At 43.5% G+C, this 17,324-nt stretch overlaps 1 protein-coding gene across 1 annotated transcript in view; it reads left to right on the top strand.

Moving 5' to 3' along the window:
• Positions 1 to 9,704: 9,704 nt before the first annotated feature.
• Positions 9,705 to 17,324, top strand: part of LOC142741531 (uncharacterized protein C3orf38 homolog) — a 34,268-nt gene continuing 26,648 nt past the window's right edge. The window contains exon 1 of the mRNA XM_075850913.1: positions 9,705 to 9,841. The gene's annotated coding sequence lies outside the window, so the exon portion shown is untranslated. The remainder of the gene's footprint in view (positions 9,842 to 17,324) is intronic.

Genomic DNA, 17,324 nt, shown 5'->3' with positions numbered 1-17,324 from the left:
CCCCCTGAAGAAGCACTTATCGCGAAATGCGCATTGGGGTTCTTCACATATCATTCAGGCTCTGAGGATCACTGTGATGGGTAAGGAGCTGTTTTATCCCTGATATTACTGGTTTTGGCAAAAACCGCTGCAAAAAACATCCGAAATTGCCTCCCATAGTTTTCAATGGGAGGTGGAGGCGGTTTTTTCCCGCGGAAAAAAAAACACTCGTGGGAAAAAGAAGTGACATGCCCTATCTTGAGACGTTTTCCGCCTCAAAAACCCCATTGAAATCAATTGTAGATGGAAAAAAACGCTGCAAACGGCTGCAGCGTTTTTTATGCCTTTTATGGCAAAAAAAGCTTGCGGGTTTACCTTGGCCTGTTGAAGAAAGAGGTAAAAAAAAGCCTAAAAAAAACGCGCCAAAAGTTGAAGCAAAAAATGCCTAAAAAAACACGGCAAAAAACGCTTGTGGTGCAAAACCACTTAAAAAAAACCTGGACCAGCTTTTTCCAGGCAGAATTTTATGTTTGCAAAAAAACTCTGTGTGAATAGGGCCTTAAACTGTATTGCTGCTCTGCCCAAGAAAACAGAAAGCTGAGGTGTAAAATTCTGTCTGGGGGGGGGGGGGGGGTGATTTCCACATTGGATCAATTAGGATCTAGGGCCTTATTCACACGAATGTGTCTGTTTTGCGTGCGCAAAAAACGCTGCGTTTTGCGCGCGCAAAAGCTCTGTGTGGCATCAACATATGGTGCGTGGCTGCGTGATTTTCGCGCAGCCGTCATCATTATGACACTCTGTTTTTATGTTTACAAACAGAAAAGCATGTGGTGCTTTTCTGTTTGCATTCATTCATTTTACTACTGTTGCGCGAATCATGCGCGGCACCTGGAAGTGCTTCCGTGTTCCGAGCGCGATTTTTATGCACCCATTGACTTCAATGGGTGCGTGCTGGGCGAAGCACGGCCAAATATAGGAAATTCACTGACAGTCTGAACGGCCCCATTCATTAACATAGGTCCGTGCGACGCGTGTAATTTCCTTGCGCGTAGCACGGACGTATTATACGTTCGTGTGAATAAGGCCTAAAGGGAAGATTTTTCCACATTGGATCAATTAGGATCTAAAGGGAAGAATTTTTTCCTCAGCTATTCTCCTGGAACACTTTTGCGGGAATTTCTCCTCACTGGATGAGGTAAAAATGTGTGGTATGTTCTTCTTCTCCCCCACTGGCCAAATAATTTTCTGAGGCCGGAAGAGTGAATGCCTCAGGTGAAAGGCCCCTTCGAGACGATTGGGACATTTTTACATATTACTTAAATCAAAGAGAAGAAGAAAAGAAAACAGAAATGAATATAAAAATTTCTAAGATAAAATTTTTTGTCAAATCTAAAAATTTGAGAAAAAAACCATAAATAAAAGTAATTGTACTATATAGAAAACGTAAAATAAAATATATACACACACACACACACACACACACACACACACACACACACACACACACACACACACACACACACACACACAGTTCAGCAGTAGGCACTAATGACCATATTGCGGGTTCACGAGTTTTCCTTCCTTGGACCAGTTTTGGTAGATACTAACCACTACAGGCCGGGAAGACCTGTAATTTTGGGGATGCTCTGATCTAAAGTAGCTCAGATCCTTAGGGTATGTTTCCACAGGCCGAATATTCTCATAAATCCGCAGGTAAATCAGTCACAGAAATGGGCAGCAAATAGTGCGTTTTCGCTGTTCATATTGCTGCGGAAATGCAATGCAGCAATGTGGAAATCATTACAGATTTTTAGCAGCGGTTTTACCTGCGGATTTAGTGGGAATCATTGATTGTAGAAAACTTTAATCAAAACTGCAGATTTACTGCAGTTTTAATTGCGGAGTCACTGTGAAAACAACCTCAATATACAGCTTGCAATTTTTACAATAAATGTTATGCTCTCCAAACAAGTCAATGGGAAAAAACGCAGCATCTCCGCCCAGAATCCGCAGCATAAATTGACATGTTCGGATTATAGAAGCAGTGTGGGCATAAGATTTGTTGAAACTGTTGCTACTACTGTAAGGCCCTGTACACACAGAGTTTTTGTGAAAAATGTCCGAAATTGCCTCCTATTGATTTCAATGGGAGGTGGAAAAATAGGTGGCATTTTCCGCCTTAAAAACCCCATTGAAATCAATGGTAGACGGGAAAAACACAGCAAACAGCAGTGTTTTTTTTGCCGTTTTTTTTTTCCTTTGCTTGTTGAAGAATGAGGTAAAAACTGCCTAAAAAAACTCCACAAAAAATGTGTCAAAAATTGCGGAAAAAAACACGTCAAAAACATGCCTGTGGTGCAAAACCACTTAAAAGAAAATGGAGCTGATTTTTCCAGTCAGAATTTTCTGCCTGCAAAAAACTCCTTGTGAACGGGGCCTAAATGTTGCAGTTTCTCCACACTTTCCTGTGGGAACATACCATCACACTTGCCCATTTTACCTGCTTCCAAAACCAATATCAAGAAGTATATATATATATATATATATATATATATATATATATATATATATATATGATGAGCAATAAGTAAATATGGCCTGCTGTCAGGTCACCGTATCATTAGGCTACATTTCCCACTGGGCCGTACATGTACGTCAATTTGCAAGCAGGCGTTCCCGACTATTACGTACAGGTACGTCAAATGTCAGGAACGGGTTAAGTAGCAGACACAACACACTATTCATGTGGACTACTGCCTCAGGACCTCATGAGTGGGAGTCTTTAACGATCATAAATATTTCCTCAAACTGCGTTTATTGAAGAATACGTTGTGCTTTGACTCAGAGCCGGAGTCTTCATTAGGAACCCTTCACAGGTTGTAAGATACAATGAATAAATAGCTAAAAAAGTATATTAGGTGTATTCACATATCGTGTATTTGTTGTAGATTTTAAAGAAGTGGATCCAAGAGAAAGGAGAAGTACAAGTCCTTGCTTTATATTTCCCAATCCTTTTGAAACCACTTCCGGCTTTAACTAAAAAATTTGTAATCAAAATCTGAAACAAATATGCGGTGTGGATCCATCCTTAGGCCACTTTCACACGGCAGTATTCTGATCAGTATTTTGCACCAGTATTCGGAAGCCAAAGCCAGGACTGTAAAATAAACTGAAAAAGTATAATAGAAAGATTTGCACCGTGTTTTGGCCCCACTCCTGGTTTTGGCTCCCAAATACTGATGCAAAATACTGACTAAAATACTGCCGCGTGACAGTGGCATTACGGTAATTCTACCGTGGTGGGTGGTTTCAACTTTATCAGGTGTTTCGTCCTTATCATTTAATATACTGTATATTTTGGAAAGTAAGTTTGAAGCCCGATTTTTCATTGGTTTAAAAGCAGTCCATGTGACCGCTGCAGCCTGTGATTGGCCTGTGATTGGCTGCAGCCGTCACATGGGATGAAACGTCATCCCGGGAGGCCGGACTGGAGGAAGAAGCAGGGAGTTCTGGGTAAGTTAACTTTTAATACCTTTAACTCCAGTGGTAGTCACTGTCCCGGGTGCTGAAAGAGTTACTGCCGATCAGTTAACTCTTTCAGCACCCTGGACAGTGACTATCCCCTGACGTCGCCTAGCAACGCTCCTGTAATTATGGGTGCACACACGTAGCCACCCATAATTACGGGAGCCCCATAGACCACTTCCATCACCGTTTTCACGGCTGTTTTTCACGGATCCGTGCGTATGTGATTGGAACCGTGTGCTTCCCGTGTGTACTCCGTGTACACTTCCGTGTTTCAGTTTCTGAGAGGAAACTGAAACCCGTTCACACTATTTGCACGATATTGTGAGTGCCGCACATGCTATTCCCTGTCCAGCGGTACACACTGTCCAGAGTGCTGAAAGAGTTACTGCCGATCAGTGCAGCCCCTTAACTCTTTCAGCACCCTGGACAGAGAATACCGCTGGACAGGGAATACCATGTGCGGCGCTCACAATATAGATTAATGGTTCATTTAAAAAAATAAAAACATTTTTACTACTTACCCAGAACGCCCTGCTTGCGTGCTTCTTCCTCAAGTCCGGCCTCCTGAGATTACGTTTTCAAATCACAGGCTGCAGTGGTCACATGGACTGCCGCGTCATTCAGGGAGGTCGGACTGGATGTCAGAAGAGGGACGCGTCACCAAGACAACGGCCAGGGTACGTATGAACTTATTTTTCTTAATATCGCTGCGTTCCAGCACTGATCAGCAGCCTCTTCTCTCTATCAGTGCTGACAGAGAGAAGGGGCTGCCGATTAGTGCAGTGCAGTATCTGTCTGTATGTGTACCTCTGCCCACCCGGCCGTTGCTAGGCAACGGCTCCGTCACACACGGATGACACACGGTTTTTTGACGGCCCCTTGGACTTGCATGGGCCCCATGGTCACGTAATCTCAGACCAAAGTAGGACATGCTCTACTTTTGTCGGAACAGAGCAACGGGACCGTCAAAAAAACTGAAGTGTGCATGAAGTGTGCTCCATTGAAATGAAAAACGGCTAGCACCCTGAAGAAAAAGACTGAAGTGGGCATGAAGCCTTATATGGGCCTGCCCGTGCCGTAATTACGGCCTGAAATAGGACATGTTCTATATTTTTCAATGGCCCGGGCACCTTCCCGTAAGCAAAGTGGCCAATAGAAGTCTATGGGCCCGTAATTACAGGCCGTAATTACGGCCCATAATTACGGCACGTGATTACGGGTGTTTTTACGTTCGTGTGCATGAGGCCTAAATCTGTAATGAATATATTGCTTCATTTCATTTATTTTATGCTTCCAATAACATTATTTACACTCTTTAGCAATTAAATTCATATCGAGAGGTATTTAAATAGTGAGCTTTTACTCTATCTATACCGTAAGTCAACCTCCCGAGCAACGCCGGGTATAAAAGCTAGTTTAAGTATATATGAAACAAAACACATACTGTATTCCTCACATAAAAATCTCTCCCTGATATATAGCATTCCCATAGTGCCTAGTTCATAAATAGATAATTAATATTATAAATAATCAAATACAAAAGATTATGAAAAATATAGAGATTAATTTGCTAAGCAATCACAAGACAAAAAACCCCCCATCAAATATAGACGACATTCTACATAAAAAGTGACCATCAGATGATAGAAGTAGAAAATCTGCAGACCAGACCTGATACATCATATATCCATAATGTATAAATCCTCATGAATAGATCAATTATTTAACCCACTTGGATGTTTCCATAAAACCCACAGACTTTAACCCCTTCCCGACATGCTTTCCGCATTTTGCCATATCCATACGACTATTGGATGGCACCGGCTCAGAATCTGAGTCGGTGCCATCATCCCCGGTTGTCAGCTGTATGATAGAGCTGACACCCTGCTGTAATGGCAGGGACCGAAGTTAGCTTCGATCCCTGCCATTAACCCCTTAAATGCAGCAGTCAAAAGCGATCGCTGCATTTAAGGGGTTTGCAGCTCATCGGCAATTGCAACCAGAGGCCTACAACAGGCCTCCCGGTCTGCCAAGAAAACTTCCAGGCACCACCCAGAGGCGTGGTCTAAAAGGCTTCCGTAGCCGCCAGCAAGATGGCGCCAGCTCAGCTCCTGAGTGAATGTCAGCAGTCAGCAGTGGATGTCAGCTGTATGTTACAGCTGACATCCACCTGTAACAGCAGGAACCGGAGCTAGCACCGATCCCTGCCATTAACACCTTAGATGCAGCAATCAAAAACACAATATGGCGACAGAAAAAATACATTCTTTTTACAAAAGTAATTTTATTGTGTAAAAAGCTGTGAAACATAAAAAAGTGCTATAAATTAGGTATCGCTGGAATCGTACTGGCCCGAACAATAAAATTAACATGTAATTTATAATGCATGGTGAACGCTGTATAAAAAAAGCTATGCCAGAATAGCTGTTTTTTGGTCACCTTGCCTCCCAAAAAAAGAGGATAAAAAGTGATCAAAAAGTCGCATGTACCCAAAAATGGTACCAACAATAACTACAGCTTGTCCCGCAAAAAACAGCCATCATACCACTACGTCTATGAAAAAATAAAATTAGTTAAGGCTCCAATAAGTCAGGAAATAAAAAATTTGCAGTTGTGCAGACCCGAGGGGAACATTTCTTCTGTTTCAAGAGGCGATTTATCAAGGCCCTAAAATTAGGGAACCAGGAAAGGTAGGGCCCAAACATCTGCTGGAAGTGAGAGTGCCCGTATTATACAAGGACAACACTTCCCAGCAATATTCCCCAACAGCATAGGTGCGTAGTGTGGACCAAAAGGGGATAAGAAAGGACACCATTTATTAGTGCAAGACAGGCCTGTGCAGAAAGGATTGCTTCACAGCGTAACAAATATCTATGGATTATTTTATTGTTTTTTTTTTGTCCCATTATTATACCACCTGACTATGCCCCTGATGTACTCTGCCCAGATTACATGTACCCCCACATTATAAACTAAAATACCAGTAATACTCCAAACAGAACTACTACCAAGCAAAATCCACGCTCCAAAAGCCAAATGGCGCTCCCTCCCTTCTGAGCCCTACAGCGTGCCCAAACAGCAGTTTACTTCCACATATATGGCATCGCCAAACCTGGGAGAACCCTTTTAACAATTTTTGGGGTGTGTGTCTCCAGTGGCACAAGCTGGGCACGACATATTTGCCACTGACATGGCATATCTAGGGAAAAATTTTAATTTTTACTTTGCACCTTCCGCAGCGCAATCATTTATGGAAAAGACCTGTGGGGTGAAAATGTTCACAACACCCCTTAATAAATGCCCTTAGGGGTGTAGTTTTCAAAATGGGGTCACTTCTCAGGGGTTTCTTTTATTATTTCACATCAGAGCCTCTGCAAGTGTGAACCAATACTGTGTAAGTTGCCAAACTTGGCCTCAATTTCGCATTGGTACTCTTTCACTCCTGGGCCATGTCGAGCGTCCGGGAAAAAGATTAGGGCACATGTAGGGTGATTATAAAACCGGGAGACACAGCATAATAATTAGAGAGCTGTCTTTTCAAGGTGGCACAAACTGGGCACCACATATTGGCATATCTATGGAAAAATTGCCATTTTCACTTTGCACACTAATTTCTGGTAAACACCTGCGGGTTTAACATGCTCACTACACCACTATGGGGTGCTCGGCTGTTTCCATAACAACCATACAACAGAATAGACAGGGCTGCACGCATGCGCGACCCTCTCTCTACTGGTCTGCGCCTGGATTCTGCGGTCAGTTCTAGATATAGCTGTGGGTACCAGAGCTGGGACCCGTATCTATCAGACATTTTTGGCACTTCCTGTGGATATGCCATAAATGTCTAAGATGGGAAAACTCCTTTAATACAATAGAGTGAAATCCAGTGACTCACCGGTGACGTCTTCTCAGATTGGAGTCGCTCACTTTTCCTTTTCTTCTTCATCCGGCCCAAAATGCCCTGACGCCTTCTCCCAACTACAAATCACTTCTGCAGAATTTGAAACACAAACATCTTTGGCTTCTCGCTTTTGTAGCACCTCCCCACCCTCTACAAAACGCTCACCATCTATAGTACCCCAGACGGAAATAATGACCCCTCGGTGCCACACACTATAATAGTACCCCCTTTAGGCCCCACAATAATAATAGTGCCACACACAGATCCCCTCATGTAGATAGCGCTACACACACTCCCCTCTTGTAGATAGTGCCACACACAGCCCCCTCTTGTAGATAGTGCCACACAGCTGTCTCGTTTAGTGCCACACAGCCCCCATAGTAGATGGTGCCACACAGCCCCCCTAGTAGATAGTACCACACAGCCCTCCCCCTGTATAGTGTCACACAGCCGTCCCCCTGTATAGTGCCAGACAGCACCCTTAGTAGAGCCATACAGTAACCCCTAGTAGATGGTGCCACACAGCGCTCCCCCTGTATAGTGCCACACAGCCCCCCCAGTAGATAGTGCCACACAGCCCACCCCTGTATAGGGCAACAAAGCCCCCTAGTAGATAGCACCACGCAGCCTTCCCCCTGTATAGTGCCGCACAGTGCCCAGTGCCCAATCAGCAGTTTATGCCCACATATGGGGTATTTAAGTACTCCAGAGAAGTTGCTTACAAATGTTAGGGGGCTTTTTCTTCTTTATTCCTTGTGGACATTGGTTACTTTTAGCTAAACTACATCTTATTGGAAATAATGAAATTTTTTTTATTTTCACGTCCAAATTCTAATAAAATCTATGAAACACCTGTGGGGTCAAAATTCTCACTAGACCCCTAGATGAATTCCTTGTGGTGTGTCGTTTCCAAAATGGGGTATTTTTTGAGTTGTTTGCTTTGTTTTGGCATCACAAGACCTCTTCAAAACTGACATGGTGCCTAAAATATATTCTAATAAAAAGAACGCCCCAAAATCCTCTATGTACACCTTTGCTTCTGAGGCCGGGCTTCAGTCCATTAGGGCACTAGGATATTCCACATGTGGGATTTTTGTAAAAACTTGATAATCTGGGCAATAAATATTGAGTTGTGTTTCTTTGGTAAAACCTTCTGTGTTACAGAAAAAAAAGTAATTAAAAATGAAAGTCTGCAAAAACTTCAACATAGAACTTTTATGGTTAGCCAATAAAGGTATCATACCTAAAATACTTTTGTCTTTTTTGACACATAAGTATTTAACATTGCAAAAAAAATAAAATTTGTACATTTCACCTCCACTTTGCTTTAATTCTTGTGAAATGCCTAAAGGGTTAAGAAACGTTCTAAATGCTATTTTGAATACTTTGAGGGGTGCAGTTTTTAAAATGGGGTAACTTATGGGGGTTTGTATTGTATGGGCCTCTCAAAGCCACTTCACAACTGAACTGGTCCTTGTAAAAATAGCCTTTTGACATTTTCTTGAAAATATGAGAAATTGCTGCTAAAGTTCTAAGCCTTGTAACGTCATAGAAAAATAAAAGGATGTTCAAAGAATGATGCCAATCTAAAGTAGACATATGGGGGATGTTAATTAGTGACAATTTTGTGTGTTATTACTATCTGTCTTACAAGCAGATACATTTAAATTTAGAAAAATTCAAATTTTTTTGATTTTTTGCTAAATTTTGGTGTTATTCACAATTAAATACTAATTTTACCACTACTGTAAAGTCCAATGTGTCACGAGAAAACAATCGCAGAATCGCTTGGATAGGTAAAAGTATTCCAAATGTTTATAATAATATTCCAAATAAAAAATAATATGTTTATACTCCAAAACAACCCTACGAAGACTCAATTTGTAAAATTGCATTATATTAGGGAATGGCTATTAATGGCCCAAATTAGAGGATCACTAATTCTGAAAACCTTATTCCAAAATTGAAATTTAGCAACTGTTTATACCGTCTATAAAGTATCTATAATAACTAACCAGTCGATTTGAAAATCTTAGAAAACAGTTGTAGCAAATTATATTCCCTTTATACAACTTTCTTAGCAATTAAACATGCAGCAATGATTATATTATCATTATATTATCATCATCATCATCATCATCATTTGCTGCGATCGCAGCATCAGTAGTGAAGAGAATATTGTCGCTGGGGGCCCCTGCTGGTGGGACCTGGTACTATAATGATTTGCAGTTTCGTTTCCTTTTCCTGAATTTAAAGGTCTGAGCAGATTTGGTTGCTTTCACTTTAATCTCCATAATAACAGAGTAATGGGGCTGAGTGTATTGGAAAAAATTGGTAGCAGGCGGCTGCTGGAGTTACGGGGCACCACAGACTTACTGTCCCTGGCTGGCACTGTCACTAAGAAGAAGTCTACAGCGTGCACAAGGACAGGTGAGAAGCTGGGGCTGTGCCTTGTATACTGGTAGTCAGGGTCGGACTGGGAAGGAAATTCAGCCCTGGCATTTGAAAGCAAAAAGGCCCACTTGTTGTGTGGTGGATGCGAAATATATGTTTGTGCGCTTGTGGGTTATGAGGAAGTGTGGTGAGTGCAGGATGACTATACGCCATATACATAAGATGCAGTGTCATCAGTCACCAGCATATACAGTATATAACATTGCCTGAAAACCCTGTGTCACCTGCTATGCATAGCAGTGCAGTATGTGTAAGGCCTGATTTACACGAGCGTGTGCGTTTTGCGCACGCAAAAAACGCGGCGTTTTGCGTGCGCAAAAGGCACTTAACAGCTGCGTGTGTCATCAGTGTATGATGTGCGGCTGTGAGATTTTCTCGCAGCCGCCATCATTTTGACACCCCGTTTGGCTGTTTGTAAACAGAAAAGCATGTGGTGCTTTTCTGTTTACATTCAGAGAATGACAGCTGTTGCGCGAACCACGTAGTTCGCATGGAAGTGCTTCCGTGCGACCTGCGTGGTTTTCACGCACCCATTGACTTCAATGGGTGCGTGATGCGCGAAAAACGGGGAAATATAGAACATGTCGTGAGTTTTACGCAGCGGACTCACGCTGCGCAAAACTCACGGACTGCCTGCACTGCCCCATAGAAAAGCACGCGCGTCGCACGGACGTATATCACGGTCGTGTAAATGATGTCTAAACATGTATAGAAAAACAAACAGCCCCCTAAGTGGTGGCAATCTATATACCTTGATTAAAGTTTGTAAACAAAAAAAAAATCTTTATTGTTTTAACCAAAATGTATATATTATTTTTATTAGTATCCACCGATGATAGTTTTTATGGCCAGCATGAAGTAGAATTGGGGAGATTAAGTCTAAATTTACACTTGTCGGATTTGCATATTGCAAGTTCAACACAAATTCACAAATTCCTACATGATCCAAAGCATTTGTGCCATGAATATGCAACACATCTGCACGAAAATTCGCCCTTTTATCATTCAATGAGGCTAATTCTCAGATTTTCCTTGCAAAATACGAAATAAGTAGAATGCTACTTATCTACTCGTCTGAGTTTTTTTCTATTGTACGGGATAAAAATTGCATGGAAATTTTCTGTTGCATGTGATGTGGATGGTTGGCGGTGTTGACTCATACTTTGGCAAGAAATCCGCACTTAACGGGGTTGTCCAGGAATACATTTTATTTATATTTAACTTAATGGGACATATGTAATTAACTTTGTAATATAATGTCTATTTACCTGTGGCAGCGTTACTTAGTTCTGATTAGCCGTCACATGACCGCACCTAGAGTACATTTGTCATCAGAGGTCTTTTATAGATAAGATTAAGCCGACTGTCATGCCAGCGATAGTTCAAATAAATTCATCAGTACATTGTCTGCTTGTATATGCACGGAAGCGTGCTTGCATTTGGTATCAGCTTACACTGGGACTAAGGGTATGTGCACACACACTAATTACGTCCGTAATTTACGGACGTATTTCGGCCGCAAGTACCGGACCGAACACAGTGCAGGGAGCCGGGCTCCTAGCATCATAGTTATATACGATGCTAGGAGTCCCTGCCTCTCTGCAGGACAACTGTCCCGTACTGTAATCATGTTTTCAGTACGGGACAGTAGTTCCACGGAGAGGCAGGGGCTCCTAGCATCGTACATAACTATGATGCTAGGAGCCCGGCTCCCTGCACTGAGTTCGGTCCGGGACTTGCGGCCGAAATACGTCCGTCAATTACGGACGTAATTAGTGTGTGTGCACATACCCTAAGAGTTCATATAGATGACACTCATCCCGTCTCGCTGAGGCCGAGCCCCCCATCAGCCAATCAGAGCCACAGACGTCACCAGTGACATTCGGCCGCTCTGAGTCAGACGAACCATGGGAACCGCCTCGTCATCGAGTGGGAGTTTCCCGTTGTCAGGGCAGTAACGACGCTGCACAGCAGACTTGTGTCCTGACAGCCTAAGTCAGTGCATAATAAACATCATGCCGATCTATTAATAATTGAGATAGTTCACTGAAACAATAGACATAAACAAAACATAAAGATGCATAAATGCAAAATGCTGGGGAAGGAAGCGGTCATTCATATAGTATATAATAACATCTATTGCAACTTCTGTACCAGGGGCGTAACTAGGAAAGACTGGGCCTCATAGCAAACTTTTGACTGGGGCACCCCAAGGTGCCACACGCAGCCCCCCCTTAAAGATAGTGCCCCCTGAAGATTGTGCCTTACGGCCCCTCTGTAGACAGTGCTATACAGCCCACCCTGTAGACAGTGTCACACCCCACTTGTAGATAGCGCCCCCACCTCCCCCTTATAGATATTGTCATACAGCCCCCTGTACTTATCGCCATAAAGCCCCCTGTATATAGAGCCACACAGCCTCCCTCCCTTGTATAAAGAGCCACACAGCCCCCTTTAGTAGGTAGTGCCACACAGCCCCTTCCTTAGTAGATAGTGCCACACACAGACCCCTGTAGATTTTGCCACACACAGACCCCTGTAGATAGCGCCAGAGCCCTTCCCCTTGTAAATAGAGCCATACAGCCGCCCTAGTAGATAAAGATGTAGCCGTCTTTTAACTTGACTTTTAATGCATTAAATAAACAGTGGTTAGATCCCTTATCGTGACTTTTTCAATGGCTTTGTTGTGTGATATCATGCTTCAGCAAGTTATCAGAATCAAGTTAAAGATGGATACATTAGTAGTGCCACACAGTCCCCCCATTACAAGTGCCACACAGCCCCTTGTATATTGTGCCACAAAGCTCCCCCTTGTTAATAGTGCCACACAGCTCCCTCTTGTTTATAGTGCCACACAGCTCCCCTGTATATAGTGCCACACAGACCCCTTGTATATAGTGCCACCCTGCTTCCCCCTTGTATATAGTGCCACTCTGCTCCCCCCCTTGTATATAGTGCCACGCTGCTCCCCCTTGTATATAGTGCCACCCTGCTCCCCCTTTGTATATAGTGCCAAAAAAAGCATATCAAAATCGAACCACCCATCAACTCGCTGCAGATCATACAATGACTACAGTACTGATTAGCGGTTGAATAAACATTTACATTAAGTGACTCACAGGTGACGTCTCAGATTCTAGTTCTTTTTGCTTTTCTTCTCCATCCGATCCAGACCTCAATGATGAATTTTCACGGCCACGACCCATTTCTGCCATTTTCCGCTCAAATGTCTTCAGTTTCTCACTTTTAAAACATTTATGCACCTATAAACAAAGAAAAAATTCTCAACAATTCTAAATATAATAGCGCCATACACTGCACCTCTAACTGTAATAGCGCCATACACTGTGTCCCTGATTATAATAGTACCATACACTGTGTCCCACACACAAACACACACAGCCCCCTGTAGACAGTGCCCACATATGGACTCCAGAGCTACAAGGCAATAGTGCTAACCACTGAGCTACCGTGCTGCCCTACATATAGCTTCCCCTATACATAATGCTCCACATAACGCCCACCTCTGTAGATAGTGCCTCACATATGCCCCTGATACAGGGGGAGGTATAACTAAAAAAGACTGAGCCCCATAGCAAACTCTTGACTGGACCCCCCAGCAGCCACAAGCAGCCCCCCTTATAGAAAGTGCCGCCTGTAGAATGTGCCATACAGCCCACCTGTAGACAGAGCTATACAGCCCCGCCTATAGATGGTGTCACACCCACTTGTAGATAGCGCCCCCCACCTCCCCCTTGTAGATAGTGCCATACAGCCTCCCTGTAGATATTGCAATAAAGCCCCCCTGTATATAGTGCCACACAGCCCCCCTCCCTTGTATATAGTGCCATACAGCCCCCCTTAGTAGATAGTGCCACACACAGACCCCTGTAGATTGTGCCACACACATCCCGGGATATACGTGATTTTCACGCACGTCGCACGGACCTATATTAGTCTATGGGGCCGTGCAGACATGTGCGTGATTTTTATTCAGCGTGAGTCCGCTGAAAAAAAGTCACGACATGTCCGTTTTTTGGGCGTTTTTCGCGCATCACGCACCCATTGAAGTCAATGGGTGCGTGAAAACCACGCATGCCACACGGAAGCACTTCCGTGCGACCAGCGTGATTCGCGCAACAGCTGTGAAAAGACTGAATGAAAACAGAAAAGCACCACGTGCTTTTCTGTTTACAAATATCCAAATGGAGTGTCATAATTATGGCGGCTGCGCAAAAAGCACGCAGCTGCGCATCATACGGGACTGACACACCGAGCTGTCAAATGCCTTTTGCGCACGCAAAACACTGCGTCTTTTGCGCGTGCAAAATGCACACGCTCGTGTGAATCCGGCCTAAATCATACCACCCATCATTTAGCTGCAGATCATACAGCGCCTAGAGGCAGAATAAACATTTACATTAAGTGACTCACCGGTGACGTCTCAGATTCCAATTCTTTTCTTCTCCCTCCGGTCCAGACCTCTATGATGGATTTCTTCCGGCCATGACCCATTTCTGCAGTTTTCCGCTCAGATGTCTTCACTTCTCACTTTTAAAACATTTCTGCACCTATAAACGATGTTAAAATTCTCAACACTTCTAAATATAATAAAGCACCATACACTGCACCACTAATTATAATAGCGCCATACACTGTGTCCCTGATTATAATAGTACCAGACACTGCACCGCTAATTATAATAGCGCCATACACTGTGTCCCTGATTATAATAGTACCATACACTGCACCTCTAACTATAATAGCGTCATGCACTGTGTCCCTGATTATAATAGTACCATACATTATGTCCCACACACACCATACCCCCTGTAGATAGTGCCCGCATAGCCCTCTGTAGATATTGGCCCCCATAAAGCCTCTGTAGATAGTGCCCTACATAGAAGCCCCTGTAGATAGTGCCCCCATATGGACTTCAGAGCTGTAAGGCAATAGTGCTAACTAGAGATGAGCGAACCGGGACAACCGAACCCGGTTTCGGTCCGATCTTCCGGAAAAGTTCGGTTTGCAGCGAATCCGAACTTCACTGGGTTTGGCCGAACCCGTTTTGACTGAACCCGGTCAAAAATATTATACAAATCGGCAGCCACTTATCTCTATCAATCACTGATAGAGAAAAGAGGCTGCTGATTAAAAATAAAATAAAAAGCATTTCTTACATACCTGGTCATTGTCTTGCGGACGAGTCCCTCTTCTTCCTCCAGTCCGACCTTCTTTTCTGACGCGGCAGCCTGTGATTGGCTGCAGAGGCCTCTGCAGCCTGTGATTGGCTGCAGCTCTCACATGGGCTGCATCGTCATCAAGGAATGTCGGGCCGGATGTCGCGAGGGACGCGTCACCAAGGCAACGGCCAGGAGACCGGACTGGAGGAAGCAGGGAGTTCCCGGTAAGTATGAACGTCTTTTTTTTTTACACGTACTCTATATTGTGATCGGTAGTCACTGTCCAGGGTGCTGAAACAGTTACTGCCGATCAGTTAACTCTTTCAGCACCCTGAAGAGTGACTATTTACTGACGTCGCCTAGCAACGCTGACGTAATGACGGGTGCACACATGTAGCTACCCGTCATTACGGGGCCTCATGCACACGACCGTAAAAACACCCGTTATTAAGGGTCGTAATTACGACCCGAAATAGCGGGCCCATAGACATCTGTTAGCCACGGGTACCTTCCCGTTTTCTCACGTCCGTAATTAGTGCGTGTGAACATACCCTAAGGTCACTTCTTTGACGCGGGCGTCTATTTACGCGCCGTCATTTGACAGCGGCGCGTAAATTACGCTTCGTGTGAACAGACAAACGTCTGCCCATTGCTTTCAATGGGCAGATGTTTGTCAGCGCTATCGAGGCGCTATTTTTGGACGTAATTCGGCGCTATTTATGTCCGTAATTAGTGCGTGTGAACATACCCCTAAGGGTGTATTCACACGCACTAATTACAGTTGGCTGATTGACAGCGTCCATTATTAAGGTGGTACTTAGTGTTAGCCAATGCAGAGGCTAGCACTAACCAACCATTATTACCCTGGTACCCACCACCACCAGGGGTGCCGGGAAGAGCTTGGTACGATCCAGTACCCGACCATCTGTTGTGATGGTCGGGTACTGGAGCGGCCGTAGGCTGGTATTATGAGGCTGGGAAGGGCCAAAAACAGTGGACCTTCCCACCCTTGTAATGCTAGGCTGCTGCTGCTGTGTTGTATCGGGCTGGTTATAAAAATGGGGGGAACCCACGTCGTTTTTTTTTTTTGAATTTAACAAATTTAACAATAGACGTTGGGTCCCCCACATTTTTAATTACCAGCCATATACAAGGCCGCAGCAGTCTGGCATTACATGGGTGGGAAGGGCCACTGGTTCTGTCCATTCCCAGGCTAATAACACTGTGTTGTATGTGGCTGGTTATGATAAATTGGGTGGAACCCCATGTCTTTTTAAAAAAATAAAAAATAATAATTTAAAAAAATGACGTGGGGTCCCCCCCACATTAAAGAAACCAGCCAGATACAACACAGCAGCAGCAGCCTAGCATTACAAGGGTGGGAAGGTCCACTGTTTTTGGCCCTTCCCAGTCTCATAATACCAGCCTGCGGCCGCCCCAGAGCCCGACCATCACAACAGATGGTCGGGTACTGGATCGTACCTGGCTCTTCCCGGCACCCCTGGTGGTGGTGGGTACCGGGGTAATAATGGTGGTTAGTGTTAGCCTCTGCACCGGCTAACACTAAGCCTCGCCTTAGTAATGGATGTTGTCACTCAGACTGCGGCCATTACTAAAGTGGTAGTAATACAATTTGAAAAGACAAAGATATAGATAAAATATTTTATTGAAATAAAGCACCCCCAACACAACCCTCATTAACCATTTTATTGTAGAAAAGAAAACCGTCATCGAAGTAGTCCTCGAAACCGGCGTAGTCCAAACACGAAACCTGTAAAAAAAAAAATGAAATAAAACATGTCGTAGGCTTAGATTCAGTTTAATGTGTGATACTGACTGTTATACCATGTATAGAAGCCTGCGGCAAAGTTGACTTAGATACAGGGCGCCAGCAGACAGTATCATACATGGCCATACAGACATATATACAAACAAACATACATGCAAACATACATACATACATACAAACATACATACATATATACAAGCATGCACATATATACATGCAAACATACACACATATATACATACATGCAAACTATCATACATACATGCATACACACACACATGAAAACATACATACATACAAACATGCAAAGATACATACATACATATATACAAGCATACACAAATATACATGCAAACATAAATACATGCAAACATAATTACATACATGCACATATATATAAACATACATGCAAACATACATGCAAAAATAAAAACATGCAAACATACATGACAACATACATACATACATACATGCAAACATACATGCA

Source organism: Rhinoderma darwinii, chromosome 2 (assembly GCF_050947455.1).
Source record: "Rhinoderma darwinii isolate aRhiDar2 chromosome 2, aRhiDar2.hap1, whole genome shotgun sequence".
In the NCBI taxonomy this organism is placed as follows: Eukaryota; Metazoa; Chordata; class Amphibia; order Anura; family Rhinodermatidae; genus Rhinoderma; species Rhinoderma darwinii.
The sequence above is the reverse complement of the archived record's forward strand: the minus strand, read 5'-3'. Positions and strand labels throughout refer to the sequence as shown.